Genomic DNA, 14,999 nt, shown 5'->3' with positions numbered 1-14,999 from the left:
CTGATCACCAAACTTCTGAAGAATGGCAAGCTTCTAAAGTTGTGTTATTTTGCTGAAGATTATGAAGATCTCAAGCCAGACGATTGAAGTTATCAAGGTTTTGACTAAAGATTCTAAAACTCTGAAGATTTTGAAGATACTAAAGATCACAAGCCAGACTACTGACGCTATCAAGGTTCTAACTAAAGATTCTAAAGTTTCTGAATCCAACTTTATGTTTATTCATTTCATGCTTCATAAACTTTCACCAGAAGCCAATGAACTTGAAGATAAGATCAAACGGGAATATGATCAAATAATACATAAGACAAATCGAACATCCTTTCCACTACCTGATTTTGTGGGCAAGGACAGTACTATACATCACACTTGTCACTGATTTTGTGGGTGTAGGACAATATGCAATATCACTCCTCTCCCATCCAACAATGGACAACCGCTCTATGAGCTTTTTCCTTTCTGCCCTCCAACGATCTTCTTCTTATGCTATACAAGTGAGACTTGGAGACTTGAAGAAAACTCCGATGACACAATATTTTGACAAGTCTATTTCTTTGTGAAAAGCTATCATTTGTTTGTACACAATTTTTCTTTAAGTGTTTGGTTATTCATTTGTTTAAAAGCTGCTTGTATAAAAGCATCTTGCAAGACACAATATATTATTCAAACTGTTTGTTTGATTCCTTGAGGAGGTTATCCTTGAGAAGACAAAGAAGGTTGTTCTTTGTGAGTCCTTAAGGAGACTAGGGTATAGTTGGATCCTTGAGAAGACAAGGAAGATTATTCTTTGTGACTATTGTAATCTGTTAATTATAGTGGATTACATCCTTGTGTTTAAGGCAAAATCACCTTGGTGGATGGACTGGAGTAGCTTTAAGTTTCAAGCAAACCAGGATAAAGATATCTGTATTTTTATCCCTTTATTATTAACTTGTTAGTGGTGTGTTCTTGTTTTGGAAAAAACTTTTTCTTGTAAAACCCAATTCAAACCCCAATTTCTTGTGTTTTTCACACCTTCAGCGTGATCATATCATCAATATCAATGCGTTAAGACCTATATCTGATCCTAATATAAACTCATTGACAACTCAAGTAATCCCCTCTCTGGATTGCATCACACTCAAAATCACAAAATGCACATTATCAATCAGCAGTGCAACATAAGCATGCTAATAATTCATCTCAACATAGTTATATTTCAAACATGCAACAATACAACACACATAACTCAAAATAATCTATATTAACAACATTCCCATATTTTATACTTACTCCCAATGATTAGCATCTCGTTACAACAACACAACTCAACATATATAATAATTCAACTCAATAAAATTATTAACTCACATACATGCAACTCACCTTTAACTCAATTGAAATTCTGATATTCAGAAATCAGATGTCGTATGCAATGTCACGACACTAATATAAGGACTTCAATCAACAATAATAATAAGTAGAAAACAAATGTTGTATACGATGTCACGACACCGAGATTAGGACATGTCACACAAGAAACAAGTACGCAGATAACAGATGTCGTATACGATATCACAACACCAGTATCAAGACATGTCACACCATAAAGAATTACAGTGTAAAAAGCAGGGAGTAAATAACACATGTCAATTGTTAACCCAGTTCGGTGAAACGTCACCTACATCTATGGGCATCCAAGCCAGGAAGAAAATCCAGTATGACAATATTAGTTTGAAGTTCTAAACAATCTCTGGTTTTACAAACTTCTCACCTAATCAATACCCTTGGAATTTCTATCTAAGACTCTTCTAGATATGAGACCCCTCTCACTTCCCTTCAATCACACACAATGATAATGACTTTAATTATAATAGGAGACACTCTTGCAAAACATATAATCCATTCTTGCTTAAAAGCTTATGAGTGATTAACAATTATAACTCAAAGGCACAGTCTAACTCTAATATCAACAAGATATAAGAGTGGCTCACAAATAACAAAGAGCACTAAAACCCTAATTCCACAATACTCAAGCATGGCTCTCTCTTCTATGTGTTAGGTTTAGCAACATCCTCTTTATATAGCCTTTGGTAAGCATGGGCTCAGGCTTAAAAATTGCAATAGATCCAATCTTGACTGGTTCATTAATCCTGCAGAATCTTCTGCATAAAATTAGGAACAAAATCATATGCTTTCTAAAATGTCTCAACATCCCTTTTTAGAAACAAATGCACAGTTGGAAACGAAACAAGAGTTCCTAAAATAAACCTTCTTGAACAGTAAGATATGATAGCTGAATATTCAGAGAATCTTCAGAGATCTCATAATAAATTAAGTCTTCCAAGAAGTAAAACAAAATCTGCAAAGATGTTTGATCAACATGTCAAGACATTTTGCTTAACATCTTCCTGTGATACATGTTTTAACAAAATTGTTGCTAATCATTAAAACATAGACCTAACAATCTCCCCCTTTGGCTAATTTTGGTTAAAATAACCTTTGCATCATATGGTCGGAGAAAGAATAATAAACAACAAAAATAATCTCAAGCACAAATCCAAACACTTGGTATGACACCAAGACATATCAGAGGTACACGCAATAGAAACAAATAGAAACCCAACTTCACAAAAAACACATAGAGATAAATAAAATCTCACAATCCAAGCCTCCTTCAAAAACAAAATGTCAAGATATTCTATCTGACATCACAACAAGCACATGACAGCCTAAGCACAAACAAAATTCTCTGAAACAAAATGTCAAGACATTTTGTCTGAGATCACAGCAAGTACACAACATCCTAAGCACAAACATAATTCTCTGAAACAAAATGTCAAGACTTTATGTCTGACATCACATCAAGTACACAACAAACTAGGCACAAACAGATCTAACTCCCCTGAATGTCATGATTAGCAACACAGAAATAACTCCCCATGTCACACAGGAAACATACTCCCCCTCAAAGAAACAACCTTCACCATAGAGATAAAAAAAATCAATAGCATAACTAGCACAACTCTACACTATATACTCCCCCATTTTAGCCAGAATATGACAAACCAAGTAGAGCAAAGAAGTAGTAGAACATGTGAGTTAGAGGTACAAACCATGGCACACGAAGGTCTAATATTCGTGGCAAAGGCCCACAAAAAACATACAAAATCAAACAGAAAAACAAATAGCTCAAATGTCAGCAGAAGCATCTGATTCATTCCTTGATGGCTCAACGTTTTACTCACTGTCTTCCATATTTTCTAAAGCATCAGTCTATTGAGATGATATTTAAACATCTTCATTGATATCAGTCCCTTTTACAATAATTGAATCATCAACCACAACATTAATGGATTCAATCATGTCCTTGGTTCTGGAGTTAAATACCATGTAAGCTCTACTACTTTTAGAGTAACCAAGATATATCCCTTTGAGATTCAGATGTCCAAGCTTTTGGTGCCACAACTTGACTTCATCTTTCTTGGACATTAGGCATGTGGAAGAACAAGTAGTAACTTATGGTATCCATAAATAGCAATTGTTTTTAGACCTAACTCCTCTCATTAGAACATCATTCTTCTCATTTTTAACCAAACATTCTGACTTGTTGAAATTGACTTTTAAACCTTGATCATATAACTGACTAATACTGATAAGGTGTGTAGTCAGTCCTTTCACAAGCAGAACATCATCTAGTCTAGGAAGACTACTGCAACATATATTTCCTATACCCTTGATTTCACCTTTAGATCCATCACCAAACGTGAAAAACTAGAGGAATAAGAATTAATGTCCAGTAAATACTTCTTTACCCTTGTCATGTGTCTTGAACAACCACTATCAAAATACCAGTCTTGTCTAGATGAAGTTGTAAGAGAAGTATGGGTTATAAGACTAGAGACAACAATATTAGGTTTCCACTCCTTTCTAGTTTTAATCATTACATGATTAGCCCTAGGATATGTTGAATGTTTTGGATAACCATATAGTCTGTAGCAGAAAGGCTTTATTTGTCCATATTTATCATAATAATGACATTTCTAAGGCAAAAACTTGACTTTAGTTTGAGTTTCCTGATGTTTGGCAGGATGATATGACATTTGGTCGGATATCATGAGCTCATACTTCCTTTCTGGAGGAGTAAATTTTGTCACATGGGTTTTTCATTGTTTATTTTGATATTGGTAATTAAAACCTATACCTTTTAAGTTTCTAGCCTCTTTTCCAACTTGAAGAATTTCATCTAGCATATCAGACCCATTGTTCAACATTCTTATGGATTTGTTCATGTTTTCAAGTTTAGAAGACAATAGAGTTACCTCATTTTCAAGATCAGTGACAGTAGATACAAGTTTCTCTTTTTAATCCTATAGTTGAGCTATGATTCTCTTCTGCCCTTCTCCTGTCTTACACACCTCTTCACTTCTGACACAAAGCTCTTTGTAGGAAGCAACCAATTCTTCATAAGAGACATCCTCATCATAAGAATCTTCATCAGATCCATATCTACCAGTGAAAGTTATAACATGCTTAGCAGTTTCATCATCAATTTCACCTTCAGAATCATCAGACCAAGAAACAGACAAGCCCTTCTTTTGTTTCATGAGAAACGTGGGACATTCTGATCTAATGTGACCAAAACCTTCACATTCATAACACTGAATACATTTTCCTTGATTAGGCTTTTCTTCCGTTCTTGATTTTCTCTGAGAATCAATGTTCCTACTGATGTCAGATTAGATGTTCTTGACATTTGGTCTTGACTTCCTGTCCATTCCCTTCAACACCTTGTTGAATTGTCTCTTAAGCAGTACAATAGCATTAAACACTCCCTCATCAGTGTCCAAGTCACATTGGTCCTCTTCATCTTTAATGTTGGATACAAAAGTTATGCTCTTGTTCTTCTTTTCATATTTGTCACTAATACCCAATTCAAAAGTTTGGAGTGACCTAACAAGTTCATATACTCTCATGTTGTTGATGTCTTGGAATTCCCCAATGGTTGTGACCTTCATGTCAAATTTCTTAGGTATGTACCTGGGAATTTTTCTAACCAACTTTTCTTCTGACACCTTCTCTCCCAAGGTACTAGATGAATTTTCTATTTCAAGAACATCCATGTGAAAATAATGAATACTTTCATCATCTTTCATCTTTAGATTCTCAAATCTGGTAATGGGAAGCTAAAATCTAGACATCTTCACTTTAGATGTGCCTTCATGGGTGGTTCTGAGAATTTCCCATGCATCTTTGGCCACAGTAAAAGTGTTTATTAACCTGAATATGTTTTTGTCAACTCCATTGAATAGAGCATTCAAATCTTTGGAGTTTCCAAGAGCCCGTTCATCTTCTTCTTTAGACCAGTCCTCTTCAAGCTTCAAGTTAGTAGCAACCTTCCCATCTTTGTCCTTCACAACAGGATGTTCCAAATCCTTGATGACAGCTTTCCAAGTCTTATTATCCATAGATTTTAGGAATGCCACCATACGTGCCTTCCAATAGTCATAGTTAGTGCCATCTAAGATGAGTGGTCTGTTAACAAATCCTCCTTCCATCGTACCAAAAAGTATCTTCCCCGGATCTCACTCAGAAACAGAGCAGGATGCCTGCTCTGATACCAATTGAAATTATGGTATTTATATATCATATGTCGTATGCAACGTTACGACACTAATATCAAGACTTTAATAAACAATAATAGTAAGCAGAAAATAGATGTCGTATACGATGTCACGACACCAGGATCAAGACATGTCAAACCAGAAACAAGTACGCAAATAACATATGTCGTATACGATGTCACGACACCAGTATCAAGACATGTCACACCAGAAACAATTATAGTGTAAAAAGCAGGAAGTAACTAACACATGTCAATTGTTAACCCAGTTTGGTGCAACGTCACCTACATCTAGGGACATCCAAGCAATGAAGAAAATCCAGTATAATAGTATTAGTTTGAATTTATAAACAACCTATGATTTTACAAACTTCTCACCTAATCACCACCCTTGGAATTTCTATCTAAGACCCTCCTAGATACGACACCCCTCTCACTTCCCTTCAATCACACACAGTGATAGTGCCTTTAATCAAATAATAGAAGACACTCTTCCAAAACATATAATCTACTCTTGCTTAAAATCTTAGGAGTGATTAATAATTATAACTCAAAGACACAATCCAACTTTAATATCAACGAGATATAAGAGTGGCTCATAAATAACAAAGAACACTAAAAGCCTAATTCCACAATACTCTAGTGTAGTTCTCTCTTCTATGTGTTAGATTTAGCAACGCCCTCTTTAAATAGCCTTTGGTAAGCATGGGATTAGGCTTAAAAATTGCAACATATCCAATTTGGACTGTTGCATTAATCCTGTAGAATCTTCTACGTAAAATCAGGAACAAAATCATATGTTTCCTAAAATGTATCAACATTCCTTTTTAGAAACAAATCCACAGTTGGAAACCAAACCAGAGTTCCTAAAATAAACCTTCTTGAATAGTAAGATATGATAGATGAATATTAAGATAATCTTCAGAGATATCATAATAAAATAAGTCTTCCAAGAAGTAAAACAAAACCTGCAAAGATGTCTGATCAACATGTCAAGACATCTTGCTCAACATCTTGTTGTGATACATGTTTTAACAAAATTTCCGCCAATCATAAAAACAAAGATCTAAAATCAACAATACACATCTCTACATGTATAATTTATCAACTCATACTTACAACTCATGATCAAATTCATCATAGCATTAATCCATGTTACTTCACCAAACCACAACACATCATCGTATAAACATAAACATTCATTAATTGATCATACAAACCATCACAAACATACCTAAAGTAGGTAAATTACTATAACTTACACATTTCAACAACTACTAGCATGAGGTAGCTCTGTGTGTTAGCTTACTAACGCTTCAAATGACACGTCATTTGGACCTACGGATCAAAAGATAGGATCAAAATCGACGGACAATGCAACAAAACAAAAACATAATATTTCATTATTTGGCCTGTCGCAATCGATTGTCATTTTATGCAATCGATTATCACTGAAACACATTTCTCTACTGAAAACTTCAAACTCTTATGATCACTGAACATTTTAAATCTAGAGCCAAACAAATAATGTCTCCAAATCTTAAGTGCGAACACAACGGTAGCCAACTCTAAATCATGTGTATGATAATTCTTCTCATGAAATTTAAGTTGCCTTGATGCATAAGCCACAACTTTTCCATTTTGCATCAACACGCCTCCTAAACCCATCTTAGAAGCATAACAATACACGAAAAAAGATTCAGGCAGACTCGGAAAAAATCAACACTAGAGCCGACGCCAACCTCTTCTTAAGCTCTTGAGATGCTTGCTAGTTGATATGTCGATTGTGTTGATCCAATGTGATAGTACCACAACTATTAAAAAACTTGAAAACCATTATTATATGGTAAGAGACGTTAAATATGAAGTAACACAATATTGTTTGAGATTGTATCTCTGGAGCTATAAGAATGGATCATGTATGTACTGATATAATTTTAGCAAATCATTTGATGAAAGGTGTTTTAGGCTGGTCATACCCCTCTCTATCCAACCACCCCGGGATAAGCACTCCAGATGGAAAACGTATAGATCGGCTACTCAAATCATGCTTTTAGAATCTTCTCCTGACCATTGGGTTATCATTTACCTCGCTACAAGAGATCTACACCTCAAACATATCCAACGGTCCTCCGGGTTCCACACCTAAAAGATAGAGAAATCGTTATTCCTCTCCCATATAAATAGGAAATGACTTTGTTTTAGGCAACAAGTTTCAAACACAATTTGAATACTCTCAACTCTTTCACATAATGACTTGAGTGTCAGAACGCTAACCTTTCAGGTACACCCTGGCTCCACCACACCAGAAGTTATGCTCTATCACAACTTTTTATATCATTCTATTTTTGGTTCCCAAACAGAATTGTGGCGTCATCTGTTGGAAACAAATTTGGATTCGTGCATTCTCATAAATTTGTACCTCTGGGTTCAACTTTCATACGTAAAGTTCTCTTTTACGCCTTGAATGAAGATCCATAAAATCAAGCATAAAATTCGGTTACAATCAATTGATTTTAATTTCACAACCTTTTGTAATATATCAATTGCCCACATCTTTAATCCCTTGTATCTCTTACATTTTTTATCTATGTAAATGATGGATCTAGAGTTGGTCGTTTTACCACCGTGCGTGAAGCCGCTCTTGCCGCTGCTAGTGTTGCACCTACAACTGGAAATCAAAGAAACACGATTCACCTCCCTCAAAGTAAAATGAATCTTGACATCGATTTTCCTCCGCATCCAGATTTGGCCTTTCCTCCTCCATGAACAAGAACTGTTCAAATGCTACAACTTGGATTTCTGACTCTTCACTCACTGAGCAACCTGAGACGCTCCACTGTTTTAGCATTCTCAAAGAAAACCTATGCACTCAGGGTGTGAATGAATTAATCACTAGTATTTACAATATCATTCAGCAATGAAACTCTAAAGCAATCGAAGAAAGATTCCTTTGCCTAGAAGAAAACCTCCAACACACCTAACCCTGAGAAAACTCAGCTCATAAGGCCCTGTCTAAGAAGGACCGTTGCATCCAGCTGGAGCCGTCCGCAATAAAGGGAAGCAAAGTTCATAAATTAAAACATTGTTCGAAGGGTGAGAAATGCATCACTCGACCCCGTAGTCCGGGAAGAGACTGAGGCAATCATGCTCCATCCCCGGACTTGGGCAAATATTAGTCGATCAAGGTGCAACCTAAGCATCCTATGTGCTCTTGGATCCTAGAAAGAAAGATCCCAAAGTCAATGCAAAAAACCTTTTAAATTGAGGGACTATGATGGGAAATGAGACCCAAACGAGCACGTCTAACTCGTCAATAACCTGCTCGATTACTACAATATTGACATTGATTCCAAGTGCAAGTTACTAGCATTAACATTGATTGGACCAGCCATGCTATGGTTCAATGGCCTCCCTGATGGTTGCATTGAATCATGGGCGGACTTCTGCAACCGCCTCACTACCCATTTTATCGTCCGAAAAAGGCAATCAATGACTATAGCAACCTTAAGTAGCATCAGACAGAGGGAAAAGAGAGCCAATAATAATACATAAATTGATTAACTCAGGTTGTAGTAGAGGTAGAGGGAGCCTAAGAAGCCCTCTAATGGTGGATCTTCGATAATGACCTCTTTTACGACCATCCTTTCCGCACCAAACTGGGAAAGAAGAAGGTAAATATAACTCAGGAAATGTTAAATCTAGCTTAACCGTATGTCACGTTGGAGGAGAAATTAAATACTCGTTTTGACATGCCTATCTCAACCACCAATGTGATTTTTGACCTCCATACAAAGAAGGAATCATGCAGGCGAAAAGAGGACACAGTTAAAGAGATGTACAACCGGTACGACAAGGCACCCCCTTAGATACACCCCATGAGATGATTTACCAGGAATGTGCTAACATTGAGTTCCAAAAAGCTGGAATCCGACTTCCTAACCCTGTCCAGGAATCTGGTCGGATGGATAAATCAAAGTATTGTCATTTCCATATAGGGCACGACTATAACACAAATGATTGCAACCAACTTAAAGATGTGATCGAAGAGATGATTAAGAAAGGTCGACTGTCTGAACATGTCCCGGGAGGTAAGCGAGATCATGAGGAATCTTTAAAGACCAAGTCTTCTATGAAGTTTTACAAAGTTCGGTACTAACGGTGAATAAAGAGACACCATCAAAGGCAAACACCCATATATCACTGTAATTACTGGCGGGGCACCCCAGGCAAACCTCACTTCCAAGGGAACAGTCAAAAGAAAAATAGTGGACATGATGGTTGTTTACAAGAACAAAGGTAGTCCATCCCCCAAAGTATATGACTGACCTTTGTTAGGGTTTTGAGACTCTGAAAAGGTCAGAGGCATCCTTAATGAACTATTCCCCTAGTAATCACGACTACTGTAAGACAATTTGGCATCTCCCGGATTCTAATTGACGGAGGAAGTTCTTATGACATCCTCTATTCATTATTATTTTAGAAAGTGGGATTAGATAAGGGGAAACATAATACCATACAACGACTCAGACCTGCATAGATTTAATGGTACGACTACTCGACCTTGGGTGTATGTGGATTTGATGGTATCCATGGGGGAAGAAACAAATCTATGATCAATAACCACTCAAGTTTTAGTCATATTATACATAAGTCTTTATAAATACATCGTGGGCATACCCTTCATAGCAGTGCTGGACGCAGTGGTCACATGTACACCTAAAGCTCAAATATCACAACCTTCACAAAGAGTTAGCCATTCTGCATAGATTTTACCATTACGTTATGAGGATTTCCATAACTCACTTTTTTAAATTTGAGGATTTCCAGATGTCACGATTTTGTTCAGAGGATTTCCAGAACTCACCTTTTCATTAAGGGGATTACAAAAAAAATGTGTAAATTATGACCGTTAAATCAAGCATATTGCGGCGGTTTCAACAACCCTAGTTAACAAATACGACGTTTTTAAAAATGCCATAAATTTGGCTGCTACAAAGAAAATAGTGGCGGTTTAAATTTAAAAGTCATGCAAAATATCGTATTATACACTATTTAAATTGACGGTTTTTAAATGAAATTAGTGGCGGTTTCAAACGCCAAATATTTTATATGAAAAACAAATATCTTCAAATCGTCGATTAAAACCATTGTAATATACTAAAAAATAAGTCATTTTAAATCGTCGTAATTTACTTATGATATTATCCAAAATAACATTGTATAAACCACTACAATTTTCAAATTAATTTCAAAAAGATGTCTTTGAAATATGCTAAAGTAAATTTAACTTTTTGTCACAATTTAACACTAATACTAAAAGTAAATTAAAATATGTATAATAAATTTATATTTATGCATTCTTGTAAAAAACTTAAAGTAAATATATAGTAGTATGTGAGCAAATGAGACCTACCTATGACCATGGGCCCATAATTCACTTTTTCCTTTTAAAGCTTCCTCCCCTAAATTATCATTCAAAGTATCCTAAAGGCACTCTTCTACAAGAATATATCAATAACTTGAACTTAGATAAAAAACAAAAGGATATAGAATAATATATTCAAATAATGCTAATATTGTGAAAAAGGATATCAAAGTATCACCCGAGTCTCATAAACCATACTAGTTATGTCAATATCAAAAGTCATATTATGAAAAACGAGCGGATTATGGAATTGTGTATTGTCGAGTAGCAAAATCAAGGAGTAGAACCGTCAATCGTGGAACTGCAGATTGCGGATTTGCAAAACTCCGGATTACGGATTTGCGATTGAAGGACGTGAAATGATGGTTCAATGATTAGTAGGGTTGATTATTAGGTTCCATATTGATACTAAAAATGTGTGATTCTAATTTCAAATCATAGTTAGGATTTGAATTTGAATAAAAGGAATAAATTGAAATCGAAAGGGTTTACGGGAAACTAAACGGTTGGAAAGGAATAAGAGAAATTTGAAATTGAAGCTTTTGAGGAAACTGCAATTTGGAGAGGAAAGTTGAATACGAGATAATTGAGTTCAACCGTAGGATGTCGTTAAAGAGCTAAGAAGATGGAGATGAATAATGATTTTTTTAATTCATACAATAACATTATTATTATTATTATTATTTAAATAATATTATTTAATATTAATTTTTTTATTATTATTATATAGCTAAGAAAATGGAAGAAGGGCCCATAAACAATTAAGTAAATAGTGGCAGTTGAAACCGCCATTTTGTTACTAATATTATGTCATTTAGAAAAACTGTTGTAATCAACGTAAATTGTTTAAATTAAATGACATAACTAAACTGCCATAATTTACATGATTTTTTGTAGTGATAAATCACCTTTGAATCCAATAATTACCGAATGCCAAATCATTTCGTTCCGAGTATTTTTATACTCACCTTTTTATTACGAGGATTTCCAAAACTCACCTTTGAATATGAGGATTGTTGTATGCCATCTCATTTAGTTCCGAGGATTTTCAGAACTCGTCTTTCCATTACGAGGATTTTTGTAACTCACCTTTTAAATTTGAGGATTGTCGGGTGTCATTTATCTCATTTGTTTCATTCTGAGGATCGCTAAAACTCACTTATTTTGGAGCGTCCCCAAGGAATATTTCTCCCCAATAAAATCCTCTTGAAAATCTTTATCAATGGACCTTTTTCATAAATTACCTCAATTAATCAACAATGAGCTTACCTTGCAACTTCCAGTTTCTAATATAGACAATCTGTCAAGGCTCATTTCATTCGAAGGATAAAATTTGGGTCCTTTGTATTTAATCATCTTTCACCATAATTATATGAAGACTATTGTCATTCATACTCTCAGATTAAAGATACTTAAATAGGGGCAACTGTCGTATCCTAATTTTGTCTGAGTATTTTCATTTAATCTTGATTGTTAATCATGCTTACGCTTTAGGTAAACTTGGAATAATTCATTACATTTTGCATCTTTGCACTAGTTTAAAAATTATGTCTTCATTTTTTTATTTTTTTAAAACCTTTTTATGTTTCATTTTTATTTAAAATACCACATGGTTATTTTTATCTTTTTATCATATGCTTTTTGTTTTACAAAATTTCAAAATAAAATTATAAAAAGAAAAATTTATTTTTAACCATATGCATCATCACATCCATTTTTCAAAAGTAAAAAGAAAGTCATCAAAAAGGGCATAAAAAAAAATTCAAATCTCATTTATTTACCATACCATCATAATACATATATACATTCTACTACATCATCACAAAGTCATATACAAAAGTCAAGACAAGGTTGCACAAGAAGACAAATTATAAATTTGACAAAATATTATATTACATCATACATCATACCATACATGCCATACAATGTTCTCACGCATGAAAAGTTACAACCAAATAACCAACTTTTACAACTTTCATCACTCATCAATCTTCATCACCATGTTCATGCATACATCAAAAATATTTCACAACAAACTTTGGAAACTTTACAACTTTCTCACCCTTCATAAAAACTTCATGCGAATCACTCACATATGACAATCCTCACCACTTAATTTTAGTTCCCTCTAATTCCTAACAAACTCTCACATGATTTCTTCACACACTCACATAATTCTATCGTGATTTTTGGCCTATAAAAAAAGGAGTAGAAGGAGTGAAAAGGGGGAAGCGATCACACACTAAAAACGCACAAAACTCTGCCAAAATGATACCAAACTCTGCTATTATTGAGAGTTTTTTCACTTTGAAGAAACTCTGAGCTCCTTACTTCATAACACAACACTTTCATCATCTTTTGTCTGAGCTTTACTCAGACGAACTCCTACTATCATCTTCAGTTTCATCCCTAAACCATCAGCATCTCCATCATTAAATCCTCAGCTTCATATTCCCCGTAACCACACCCTAGCCAAGGTCCACCTCGAAACTGAAATCACTTGAGCAATCTCTCTCAGGGACATCTCTACATGTCTCGTGGTTATGAAACTCGACTTCATACTCTTCTCGGATTCAAGAAACAATACAACCTTAATAATACTTGCACTCATGCAATCAACGACATGCTGAACCAACCATCCACACCTGAAAGATCTTATAGAAGCAGAAGCTTATCTCTCACTTGTTTCGATCTTGCTCCTACTGACAGCCAGTTAGAAAAATAAACAAGCATCAATAGTGTTTCCCATACATGTCGCATACTAGGGAACAAACAACACTACAAATACATGGTCGGATGGACCAATCTGCTCTTATATCACCATGTAACACCCTAAATCCTGAAACTTATTTAAAAATATTTACACGACAATTTAAGGTGTCACCAACGACAATCCTTCGAAACACATCAAATTATTTAAAACTATGCAGCAAAAAAATATTTCATAACAACTTCATAAATAAAGTAATAAACTTCAAAACAACAAAATCAACATCATCATAAAACATAATAAACTCTTGTCCCCGATGTTACACGATCAGAGCACTAAAAACCACAAATGTATGACAAAACACTAAATAAAGAAAACGAGGAGTAGATCCAACAAGTCACCTTCCACACATAGCAACAATGCTTACTCGTGGTTATCTGCAAGATGTCCTTAGTGGATAACATGAAGCAAAGAAGTGTGAAAAAAACATTCAATATGAACATTGTAAAGAATACAAAAGTAGAGAAACATACACCATAACACACATTCAATACACAATCAACATCACAAAAATCTCACACTCATTCAATAGACAACCAACATCGCAAAAACCTCACATTCATTCAATATAACACGCACATACACACACGCTTACACACACACACACACATATGCACATGCGCAAACACACACATACGCACACGCACACAACACACATATACACACGCGCGCGTACATACACACACAAACACACACACACACACACACACACACACAGATATACAGACACACGCACATGTATGCACATGCATATATATATATATATATATATATATATATATATATATATATATATATATATATATGTTACCATTATGGACAACACAGGTCCATCTCGCTCTTGAATCTCCACCATAAGACCATAACACACCAATTCACTACTATCACCATAAGTAACGCTTCTCCGATTCCCATCTGGAACCACCTACTCACTCTTGAATCCATATTATCGGACCAGAGCACACTAAAACTAGACTGAAGCCCGTACACCATGATGCATGACTTTCAACAACATGCATTATCACCAAAATTATCATCATACAATCACAATGATTATGCATAGCATTATACTCAATACACAATAATTGATTAATGCCATGATAAAAAATAAACAACATCAAACAACAACACCATATAAAATGCATATTCATGTGACATTCAATCACGTTAACTCATTTGACATCAATTCATCATTAATT

General features: G+C 34.9%; 1 pseudogene; it reads right to left on the bottom strand.

Moving 5' to 3' along the window:
• Nucleotides 1-4,022: 4,022 nt before the first annotated feature.
• On the bottom strand, nucleotides 4,023-5,537 carry LOC127135973 (uncharacterized; annotated as a pseudogene).
• Nucleotides 5,538-14,999: the final 9,462 nt, after the last annotated feature.

The sequence above is a fragment of the Lathyrus oleraceus genome, chromosome 4, assembly GCF_024323335.1.
Source record: "Lathyrus oleraceus cultivar Zhongwan6 chromosome 4, CAAS_Psat_ZW6_1.0, whole genome shotgun sequence".
NCBI lineage: Eukaryota > Viridiplantae > Streptophyta > Magnoliopsida > Fabales > Fabaceae > Lathyrus > Lathyrus oleraceus.
Note: the sequence above shows the minus strand (reverse complement) of the source record. Positions and strands in the feature narration are given on the sequence as shown.